Below are 12611 nucleotides of genomic sequence, written 5' to 3' on the forward strand. Positions count from 1 at the left end.
GACTGTTCATCCCAGAGCAGGAGACCCACATTGTAAATATGGTCATTGCAAATAACTTCATCAGACTCCGAGAACTGCAGGACCACATAATGGCAGATAACACCATATTCCAAAACACCAACAGAGTGAGTCCCTTTGCACTGTCTCGTCTACTGAAACACAATAGAATTAGGATGAAGCAGCTGTACACAGTCCCCTTCGAAAGAAACTCAGACCGTGTAAAACAACTGGGATATGAATATGTGCAGGTAAGCTATACTATCCTATCATTGGTACTGGATCTGGAAGTGCATGGTGCTACATCATATTGACTGATCCCTGTCTTTTTGTACTGTGCTACATTGTTTTGTCTTGTCTCTTTCAGAGAGTCATGGAGCTAGAAGCAGATGCAGTGCATCATGAGCTAATATATGTGGACGAGGCAGGTTTCAACCTTGCAAAAACAAGGGGCCGCGGCAGAAATATCATCAGACACCGTGCCATCATCAACGTCCCGGGACAACGTGGTGGCAACATAACAATGTGTGCGGTTATTAGCAATCCTAGGCCCATACAACACTGCACACATTATCACATTTCTGGACAACCTTCACAACAGACTAATCCCTAATGACCAGGGGCCAGAGCAGTCCAGGTACGTTATCATCTGGGACAATGTTAGTTTCCACCGGGCTGCTGTGGTCTGTTCACAGGTCACAGGTCACCCACTTTTCATCGCACTCAATCTCCCCCCCATACTCTCCGTTCTTGAATCCTATTGAAGAATTCTTATCTGCATGGCATTGGAAGGTGTATGATCGCCAGCCCCACCAATGCATACCCCCTCTACAGGCAATGGAGGAGGCTTGTGGAGACATCGATCAGGGGTCATGCCAGGCCTGGATACAGGACTCCAGGCGATACTTCCCACGCTGCCTAACTCAAGACAACATCGCATGTGATGTGGATGAAGTCTTCTGGCCAGACCCACAAAGGTGAGATGTAGCCACATCTTTTTGTAGCACAAATGTTTTGGGTTCTTCTACTGCACTTTTGTTGTTTGAGGAGTAATAGAACATTTTGAGAAGAAAAATATATATTTTCTCTGTATTTGTATTGATAGTGTGTTATATTCAGAATACACATCCATACTTTACACATTTGGATACCTGTGTGTATGTGTGTTTACTACATGTATGACAAAACTTTATTGCAAACTGCTATGCTCTGCACACAGAAAAAGCAAAAGCCACAAGTGTTTTTCATTTATAGTATCAGTGCGTAGTTAGTGCTTCGTGTGCTTATTCAAATGATGGTTTGTGTGTCCTGTATTGATGCAAAAACACCATTTTTAAAAGAGTTTGAAGAGTTTTGCAAGAATTATTTGCTTTTTCAAGAGATGTATAATGTTTTGCCGGTTTGGTGTAAGGTTTTGTGGTTAGTATGTAGATTTTAGCAAAAATAGCCTATAGTTTCAAAGATAGCTATAGGCTAGCCATAGGTTTACTCACTATAGGCATTGTAAACCATTACAATACAGGCCTAATCCTAATGGGCGACCCAATACATTCTAGGAATGTGTATCAGGAGACTGGGCCTGTTGTGTCATTCATTTGATGACTATTGAAAAAAATTGTGTTTCAGCATAGTTAACAGGATGACCCTCACGAGACACTGTAAATTCCCAATTTCATGTGGATCTGTGAATCTCAGCAAGTGTCGTCAGAAAGTATTCACACCCCTTGACTTTTACCACATTTCATTGTGTTACAAAGTGGGATTTAATTGTCATTTTGATCGTCATCAACAATCTACACAAAATAAATTATTATATAAGTATTCACCCCCATGAGACATTACATGTTAGAATTACCATGAGACATTACATGTTAGAATCACCATGAGACATTACATGTTAGAATCACCATGAGACATTACATGTTAGAATCACCATGAGACATTACATGTTAGAATCACCATGAGACATTACATGTTAGAATCACCATGAGACATTACATGTTAGAATCACCATGAGACATTACATGTTAGAATCACCATGAGACATTACATGTTAGAATCACCATGAGACATTACATGTTAGAATCACCTTTGGCAGTGATTACAGCTGTAAGTCTTTCTGGCTAAGTTTCTAAGAGCTTTGCACACCTGGATTGTACAATATTTCCCAATTATAATTTTTTTTAATTATTCAAGTGCGTCAAGTTGGTTGTTCATCATTGCTTGAAAGCCATTTTCAAGTATTGTCATAGATTTTCAAGCCGATTTAAGTCAATACTGTAACCAGACCCCTCAGGAACATTCAATGTTGTTTTGGCAAGCAACTCCAGTGTAGATTTGAATTCTTTCTATTCAGGACAAAAAGTAGCACTTTCTATTCAGGACAAAAAGTACCACTTTCTATTCAGGACAAAAAGTAACACTTTCTATTCAGGACAAAAAGTAACACTTTCTATTCAGGACAAAAAGTAACACTTTCTATTCAGGACAAAAAGTAACACTTCCTATTCAGGACAAAAAGTTTATTTCTTTGCAGATTGTTTTTCAGTATTACTTTAGTGCCTTGTTGAAAACAGGATACATGTTTTGGATTATTTCATTCTATACAGGCTTCCTTCTTTTCACGCTGTCATTTAGGTTAGTATTGTGGAGTAACTATGTTGTTGATCCAACCTAAGTTTTCTCATATCTGTAATGGCCGTCGTCAGAATTAGACCAAGGTGCAGCGGAGGATGTGTTCATCATTAGAATTTTAATTGAAAAAGAGAACACTACAAAAATGAACAAAAGACGACAGCAAAACAGTCCTGTCAGGATTGACTCTACACAGAAAACAATCACCCACAAAACCCAAAGGAAAAACAGGCTACTTATGTGTGACTCCCAATCAGCAACAACGAACTACAGCTGTGCCTGATTGGGAGCCACACACGGCCAAACCAAAAAAACAAACCAACATAGAAAAATAAACATAGAACGCCCACTCAATGTAACACCCTGGCCTAACCAAAATAAAGAACAAAAACCCCTCTCTATGGCCAGGGCGTTACAATATCACAACCATTAAACTCTGTAACTGTTTTAAAATCCCTATCGGTCTCATGGTGAAATCCCTGTGCAGTTTCCTACCTCTCTGGCAACTGAGTTAGGAAGGACGCCTGTATCTATGCAGTGACTGGGTGTATTAAGACACCATCCAGCGCCTAATTAATAACTTCATCATGCTCAAAGGGATATTCAGTGTCTGCTTTTTTGTATGTGTGGGGTACAAAGCTAGGGCTGTCATTCAAAAAAATCATGTTAACCAATATTATTGAACACAGAATGCATCCATGCAACATATTATGTGATTTGTTAAGCACATTTTTACTCCTGAACTTATTTAGGCTTGCCATAACAAAGGGGTTGAATATTTATTGACTCAAGACATTTCATCTTTTAATTTTGTATTAACTTTAGAAACAAAATTCCACTTTGACATTATGGGGTATTGTGTGTAGATCAGTGACACAAAATCTCAATTTAATCCATATTAAATTCAGGCTGTAACACAACAAAATGTGGAAAAAGTACCACCACTCACATTAGATACTGTGCTTGTTTTATGCTGAAGCCAGAATCCAAGGTATTCAACACCCCATCACTATTCATGGGGAGTGATATCTCCAGTCAATCTGCCAACAGCCCAGTCACCTAGACACATGTAACAAAAAGGTATTCATACCACAAGACCTCGGGAGACAGTGGAGAGGCACGTTTCTACTTGTTTTTTGTTTTTATTTATTCTCCCCCACCAAATCTGTGCTCTGAGGCGACCCTGATAATATACAAGATGAATAGTCAGTGATACTTCCACACACACACAGACTTTCAGTCCACCACAGTAGACCAGACCCTGGCCATGGTTCAGGACCAAATATTACTGCGGCAGGCAGCCAAGAGACAGTCAAAGTTGTGCTCCTACTTTCTACTGAGCTAGCTGGGGGCGAGACATTAGCACAGCCTTTGATCAGGGCCCACTGCATCTGTCTGTATTGCTCTACCTGGCTGCCTGCCGCAGTAAAGAGCGACTCAGAGAGATGCAGTCCACTCCAATGACTCCCAGCAAAAGACAAGAAATGGGTCAAATTCATTAGCTCTAATGACAGCCAGTGTTTCATTCTCTCATCCAGGGTCAACCCAGTGAAGAGGTGGTGACCACTGTATTACGTGTGCAGCCTTTGTGGAAGAATACAATATTAGGACACAAGTCACTAGAATATTAAAGCTGTGCAGCCTTGAGCTCACTGCTCCCTGCTTTTCCAGTAACACATTGATCTCTTCCTACAGCAGTTCATTAACAATGTCTACACTGTATTTCTGATCAATTTGATGTTATTTTAATGGACAAAAAACATTGCTTTTCTTTCAAAAACAAGGACATTTCTAAGTGACCCAAAACTTTTGAACGGTAGTGTATATATATTTTGTGACCCCCAAAAGGCACCCTATTTCCTATATAGTGCACTACTTTTGACCTGAGCCCTATGGGAATAGGGTGCCATTTGGGGGACCCACCTTGTAATATTCACCACAGGTTAAGTGGAGCTTTCAGACAGAAAGGTAGCTAGACTTCTGCCTTCTTCACTCACAGTCAAATCCCTGAATAATGTGTGAGTAATGACCTCAGGTACATTTATGTGTACATGTTCTCACAAGGTTAAATCTTTTCACAACACAACATTGTAGTTTCATCATGGAATGTACAGCTTTATTACATTCGCTGAAACTATATCTCAGGTACTCAAAACTCTCAAACACAAAACACAAAACAGTTAGACAATTTCCCCAAACCCCACAGACATCTTGCAAAATGAAACACAGCAATCAAAATCATGTACTCACTGCTCAAGATGGAACTCTGCATACAAATGAGACACACACATCTCACTTGGTAGAGCATGGTGTTTGCAACGCCAGGGTTGTGGGTTTGATTCCCACGGGGGACCAGTACGAAGAAAAAAAATGTATGAAATGTATGCATTCACTACTGTAAGTCGCTCTGGATAAGAGCATCTGCTAAATTACTAAAATGTAAACTGTAATGAATCTAACTTAGTGACAAATGAGATCCCACTAATGTGACATATTCAAAACACTACTATCAGAACCTATTTCAGTGTAAAGACTAAGATTGTTGTTATAGTGTATATTGTTTGTGTACTCAAACAAGAAAGGAACACAAATAAAATGTATGTTTTATATTTCAACATGACTCAATACGTGTCAAACAGCAGACTGTTAGCACACATTCAGTAAAAATGCAAACATACAGTAAATATATTTTGCATATGCAAAGCAAGATAAATAGTCTTATTTGTACTACTGTACTGTATGTTAGATCAATTGTATGGAATAGAGAAAGAAACTTTCCAATCTAAATCATAAGCCAAGAAACAAATACTCCATTGAGAAAACAAAATCAGTCATTGTTGTTTTGGTCCGGCCACAGATTTTCATCAACAACACAGCCGATATTCTCCTTGGCCAGCCAGCGGGGGTAATATCTTCTGGCATGACGCATCAACCCCTGACATGACTCTGCTGGAATGTCAACACAAGCCTCCATTGCCTGGAGAAGGGTCATACGTTCATGGGGTTTGCGATCATACACCTTCCACCGCCATGCTGAAAACAACTCCTCAATGGGGTTGAGAAATGGGGAATATGGTGGGAGATAGAGAATTGTAAACCTGCGATGGTCACGGAACCAGTTGCGGACCTGAGCAGTCCGATGGAAACTCACATTGTCCCAAATTAGAACATACATTTGCAGCTCAGGATCACCTGGACCTCTCTGCTCTGGCTGAAAAAGATTGTCATGTACGGTGTTTAGGAAATTAAGGAGATAGACAGTGTTGTATGGTCCAAGGGTGGCATGGCGGTGGAGGACCCCATTGTGGCTCATATCTGCGCATATGGTGACATTTTCCCGCGCTGGCCAGGTACCTTAATAATGGCGCGTTGACCAATGATGCTCCTTCCCCTCTATTCCTCCTCGTCTTCGCTAAATTGAATCTAGCCTCATCTATGAATTTAATATCCCGGGGCATGGGATTGACATCCAACTCCATGATTCTCTGAAATGACAGTAAATACTGTAATTGCTGTATAGTAAAGTTCACTGGCAACATCAGTGAGTCTCTAATGTTTCAAGAGTATAATACTAGTACATTACTTGCACATATTAGTACCGTTTATCTTTCACTCTTTGGGAATTACGTTCAAATGGGATTCTGTAGATGTGCTTCATCCGGAGATGGTGTTTCTTAAGGATGCGGGCTATGGTTGATAAGCTCACTCTGATGTTATGGAAGATGGCAGGGTTTTCAATCATCTGTTGTTATGGCATTATTTTCAACTACCATTTGCACAATGGCAGCCTGCTGTTTGTCTGTAAATAGACGCGTTCTACCACCACGTGGTGGTCGTCTTTCAGTTCTACAAAAACAAAATAGCATCCAGTACAGTAAACACTACAGTCATACAGTATACAAGATAAACATGTTACACAGTAGTATAGCTCCCAGTTTCCTCCATACAGTACAGTAAACACTACAGTCATACAGTACACAAGATAAACATGTTACAAAGTAGTATAGCTCCCAGTTTCCTCCATACAGTACAGTAAACACTACAGTCATACAGTATACAAGATAAACATGTTACACAGTAGTATAGCTCCCAGTTCCCTCCATACAGTACAGTAAACACTACAGTCATACAGTACACAAGATAAACATGTTACAAAGTAGTATAGCTCCCAGTTTCCTCCATACAGTACAGTAAACACTACAGTCATACAGTACACAAGATAAACATGTTACAAAGTAGTGTAGCTCCCAGTTTCCTCCATACAGTACAGTAAACACTACAGTCATACAGTTTACAAGATAAACATGTTACAAAGTAGTATAGCTCCCAGTTTCCTCCATACAGTACAGTAAACACTACAGTCATACAGTACACAAGATAAACATGTTACACAGTAGTATAGCTCCCAGTTTCCTCCATACATACAGTACAGTAAACACTACAGTCATACAGTACACAAGATAAACATGTTACAAAGTAGTATAGCTCCCAGTTTCCTCCATACATACAGTACAGTAAACACTACAGTCATACAGTATACAAGATAAACATGTTACAAAGTAGTGTAGCTCCCAGTTTCCTCCATACATCAGTACAGTAAACACTACAGTCATACAGTACACAAGATAAACATGTTACAAAGTAGTGTAGCTCCCAGTTTCCTCCATACACAGTACAGTAAACACTACAGTCATACAGTACACAAGATAAACATGTTACACAGTAGTATAGCTCCCAGTTTCCTCCATACATACAGTACAGTAAACACTACAGTCATACAGTACACAAGATAAACATGTTACAAAGTAGTATAGCTCCCAGTTTCCTCCATACATACAGTACAGTAAACACTACAGTCATACAGTTTACAAGATAAACATGTTACAAAGTAGTATAGCACCCAGTTTCCTCCATACAGTACAGTAAACACTACAGTAATACAGTTTACAAGATAAACATGTTACAAAGTAGTATAGCTCCCAGTTTCCTCCATACAGTACAGTAAACACTACAGTCATACAGTACACAAGATAAACATGTTACACAGTAGTATAGCTCCCAGTTTCCTCCATCCAGTACAGTAAACACTACAGTCATACAGTATACAAGATAAACATGTTACACAGTAGTATAGCTCCCAGTTTCCTCCATCCAGTACAGTAAACACTACAGTCACACAGTACACAAGATAAACATGTTACAAAGTAGTATAGCTCCCAGTTTCCTCCATACATACAGTACAGTAAACACTACAGTCATACAGTACACAAGATAAACATGTTACACAGTAGTATAGCTCCCAGTTTCCTCCATCCAGTACAGTAAACACTACAGTCATACAGTACACAAGATAAACATGTTACACAGTAGTATAGCTCCCAGTTTCCTCCATACAGTACAGTAAACACTACAGTCATACAGTATACAAGATAAACATGTTACAAAGTAGTATAGCTCTCAATTTCATACATACAGTAATACATGAAACATTGACTTTGTTTCCCCTTACAGTATGTATTGGAATCTACAGTCTTTACTGTGCTTTATGTTGTACTACTGTCAAGTAGTAAAAGTAGTAGAGAGGTCCAATGTCTGTAGTGCATACCTATTCTCATTTTGGAATGTCCTGATGATGGATGCTACGATGAAGGACTCTCTGCCCAGCCTCTCTCAAGGTCAAACCAATGGTTGACCACATGGTCCACCACAGTTGCCCAAATTTCATCCGAGATTACTCTCCCTGTTCTTCCTCCACCTCCACCTCTACCTCTCTCTGCCAAGTTTGCTTCTATTGTTCTCCAAACACAGGAGTACTCACCTGTGGTCTTTTTATCCATACCCAAGGTTTGATTGCAAAATGAACATTTACGCAATTAGTGTGTGAACATGTGACGAGAGAAAGTGATCAATTGGTAATTGAGCTTAGCTTGTTGAACAGTGTTGCTTTTCATTTCGACACAATATATTTTAGTTGTGAAGGTTGTGCCGGAGCTAGAGAATTATGTGTTGTGTTTTGCCAAACGTTTGTTATAGAATAGCAATCTGAGTGTAAAGCAAAACATGTGCCAGTAGTATTGCAGATTTGGTGTATGGTTCTGCTAAATGAGTTACAGGTTGGGTCATTGTGCTTCATGGGCCAGTTTTAGTGTGTAAACAATTGGGAAAAACTGTATTAGAAACCTTGGGAAAAACTGTATTAGAAACCAACCCAATAAAATAGCATCAGATGAAAATGTATGCCTTATCCACTACAAAGAACAGAATATTATATGAAAATGTAATTTTATAAGAATGGAAAACTAATAATCTTGTAGCTATCAGGGGCTCCTGAGTGGCGCAGCTGTCTAAAGCACTGCATCTCAGTGCAAGAGGTGTCACTGCAGTACCTGGGTGGCAGTGTAGCCTAGTGGTTCGAGCGTTGGACCAGTAACTGAAAGGTTGCAAGATCAAATCCCTGAGCTGACAAGGTAAACATCTGTCGTTCTGCCCCTGAACAAGGCAGTTAACCCACCGTTCCTAGGCTGTCATTGAAATTAAGAGTTTGTTCTTAACTGACTTGCCTAGTTAAATAATGGTAAAATAAAAAAAACTCCAGGCTGTATCACATCTGGCCATGATTGGTAGTCCCACAGGGTGGTGCACAATTGGCTGTCATTGTAAATAAGAATTTGTTCTTAACTGACTTGCCTAGTTAAATGAAGGTTTAAAAAAATGTATTTCTTTTTTAATCTGGAAATCTTCTAAAGATGGGAATGCATTCATTCCCCTGCTCTGCTCTAAAAGCACTTCTGATGCTGCACTTTGGTTGCAAGTGAGCTAATTGGATTTAAAGTTGATTAGAAAATACTGAGGGAATGGAGAAGGAGGTGAGGTGCACTGAGCCTGGAGGCACGGCGGATTGTGAAAACCAGCTAATGTTTAATTTAAAACCAGGGTGGAAGGCTGGAGGTCTAGGAGCAACATACTGTAGGAAACCACACCAACTTGGAGGGCAGTGATTCCAGTTGAAGGGTTACCTCTACGACATAAGTGGTCTCAAATCAGATCATTCATTCTTCAGATCATCCATCACTTTTGGATAGATTTTTTCCGATGTTCAATATACAGCACGATACGGGAAAATAATAATAATAGCATTTTTTTTTTCTCCCAAATATTGAGATTTTATTTTAGATTTAGATCAAAACACTTGAGTGAACTTTTGGAATAATATAATTAAAATGAGTATTCCGATTCTATGGTTGGTGTTGTTTGGCATAAATGTTGTGACAGAGTACGAACCAAAGTACTGGTCAGAGTTTCACAGGGGATTTGAATGTTACATTCATGGAGTTTAAAATACATTTTAAACGCAATATGGATATTTTTTTTCTTGCAATATGGATATTGCACATGCCAATATTGCAATTTCGATAAAAAATGTATTCATTGTGCAGCCCTAATATACAGATTTCTGTGAACATTTGCCTGCACTAGCTACCAGATTAAACTGTTTTACTACCTGTGAGAGTATGTCCCTTATACCTGCATGTGTGCACAAAGTTATTTTAATGAGAACTGCATAACCAATAAGCAGAATCGTTGAGTGTTTATTTTTAACTCCAGTGGTTGTGTTCAGACTGAGTTAAAGCCCAACCAGAGTTCTCTCCACATTCAGACAGGAATCATCTGGACCACCCATAACAGTAGTCACATGAGACTGCACTGATGTGCTTTATTCATCATCTCTCTCCCTCTGTCTCTCCCTCTGTCTCTCTTTCCCTCTATCCCCATCTCCGTCTCTCTCTCTCTGTCTCTCCCTCTCTCTATCCCAATCTCTCTCCTTCTCATTTCCCTCTCCCTGCTCTCTCCTGCTTCTCCCCCCTCTCTCTCTCTGTCTCTCTCTCTCTCTCTCACTCACTCTCTGACTCACTCTGTCTCTGTCTCTGTCTCTCTCTCTGTCTCTCCCTCTCTCTATCCCAATCTCTCTCCTTCTCATTTCCCTCTCCCTGCTCTCTCTTGCTTCTCCCCCTCTCTCTCTCTGTCTCTCTCTCTCTCTCTCTCTCTCTCACTCACTATCTGACTCACTCTGTCTGTCTCTCTCTCTGTCTCTGTCTCTCCCTCTCTCTATCCCAATCTCTCTCCTTCTCATTTCCCTCTCCCTGCTCTCTCTTGCTTCTCCCCCTCTCTCTCTGCCTCTCTCTCTGCCTCTCTCTCTGCCTCTCTCTGCCTCTCTCTCTGCCTCCCTCTCTGCCTATCTCTCTGCATATCTCTCTCCCTCCTCACATAACATCAAATGGAACCAGACAGAGGGACAGATGTATCGAGCAGCACACCATTTGTCACCCCCCAGAATACATCTACAATCCCTAACAGGGCTGTAGGCTATCTTAAATCAGCTTGTTGAGAAGAACACCCTCTTTGAATATTGAGCAGCTTTGCTATTATACAATGCTCTCTCAGCAGACAGAACAGTAATGCACCATATCTTAACCTATTATGCCTGGCCTTTGCACAACGGAATATTCTGTGTTATATTGTTAATGAGATATCCATTCCGTTAATGTTGTGTCTGAGTGGGTCTCAAAGAAAGTTCAGTTAAAATTTTGAAGGCATAGACAATTGAAGATAGATCAGGCACAATAATTTAAAGGCTTTCAATTATCATCTGGCATCACACAATCCCACAGATACTGTCTATGATAATAACGACACATTGCTAAACTCCAATAGTTTAACGCAGGCCTAGCATTTGTTGAATAGACGTGAAATACCTTTCAAATCCTTGCCTCATTTGCCTCTTTGTCAATATATATTTTATTTTTACAATATCAATGTCACTAGTCTGGAAGGTGCAACAACAGAATATACACTGAGTGTACAAAACATTAGGAACACTATTGAGCACCCCCATTTTGCCCTCAAAACAGCCTCAATTACAAGGTGTCGAAAGCGTTCCACAGGAATGCTGGCCCATGTTTCCGGCAATGCTTCCCACAGTTGTGTCAAGTTGGCTTGATATCATTTGGGTGGTGGACCATTCTTGATACACAGGGGAAACTGTTGAGCGTGAAAAACCCAGCAGCGTTGTAGTTCTTGATACAAACTGGTGCGCCTGGCACTTACTACCATACCCCGTTCAAAGGCACTTAAATCTTTCACCCTCTGAATGGCACACATACACAAACCATGTCTCAATTGTCTCAAGGCTTAAAAATCCTTCTTTAACCATGCTCCTCCCCTTCATCTACACTGATTGAAGTTGATTTAACAAATGACATCAATAAGGGATCATAGGATTCACCTGGATTCACCTGGTCAGTCTATGTCATAGAAAGAGCAGGTGTTCATAATGTTTTGTACACTCAGTATAGATAAACTTTCTTCCACCATAGACACGCATTACTATGTGGATAATCAAGCTGTTTTGATCCAAATGTCCCTCTCTAATTTCTGCTTGATATGCTTCCTGTTTCATCCAGAATGTGAGGATTTAACATCAACCGTAATATGGCAGATATGATGGAAGAATTATGATAGAATTCAGCCCTAGAGTGACATTTGACAAGAACAGATTGTATCTTTGTATTGTCATCTTGCCTCTCTGAACAACACACTCAATCATACGGTATGTAGCCAAGTCCATTATATGAGCATTGTGTGTGATCCTTTGGTTATGGCTGTGAAACCCTATCTATCGGACGGTCCATTTGGAAATTCAGCTTTGTGGAGGCCATTTCAATTCAAGTCTTAACAACACAAGGACCAAACAAGCTTAACAAAACACACAGCTGTGTGATGAGGCTACACTAAAAAGCAGGTATGGTGAGAATACACAGGAACGTGTCTTATGGTGGCGAGAGTCCAAATAAATGTTAGGCTGTGTGTACCGGGTGTGGCGTATCCTTCCCACTGCTGAACAGAACCATGCTGCGCATCTGTGCTGCTAATATTCATTGTGCTTATCACTGAAAAGCTCTCAATCTCTCCAAAAACTCTTG

General features: G+C 40.1%; 1 protein-coding gene across 2 annotated transcripts in view; it reads right to left on the minus strand.

Moving 5' to 3' along the window:
* The window catches only part of LOC106582396 (transmembrane protein 163), a 125542-nt gene that overhangs the window by 95116 nt on the left and 17815 nt on the right, over nucleotides 1–12611 (minus strand). The gene's annotated exons all lie outside the window — the stretch shown is intronic.

The sequence above is a fragment of the Salmo salar genome, chromosome ssa21, assembly GCF_905237065.1.
Source record: "Salmo salar chromosome ssa21, Ssal_v3.1, whole genome shotgun sequence".
Classification (NCBI taxonomy): domain Eukaryota; kingdom Metazoa; phylum Chordata; class Actinopteri; order Salmoniformes; family Salmonidae; genus Salmo; species Salmo salar.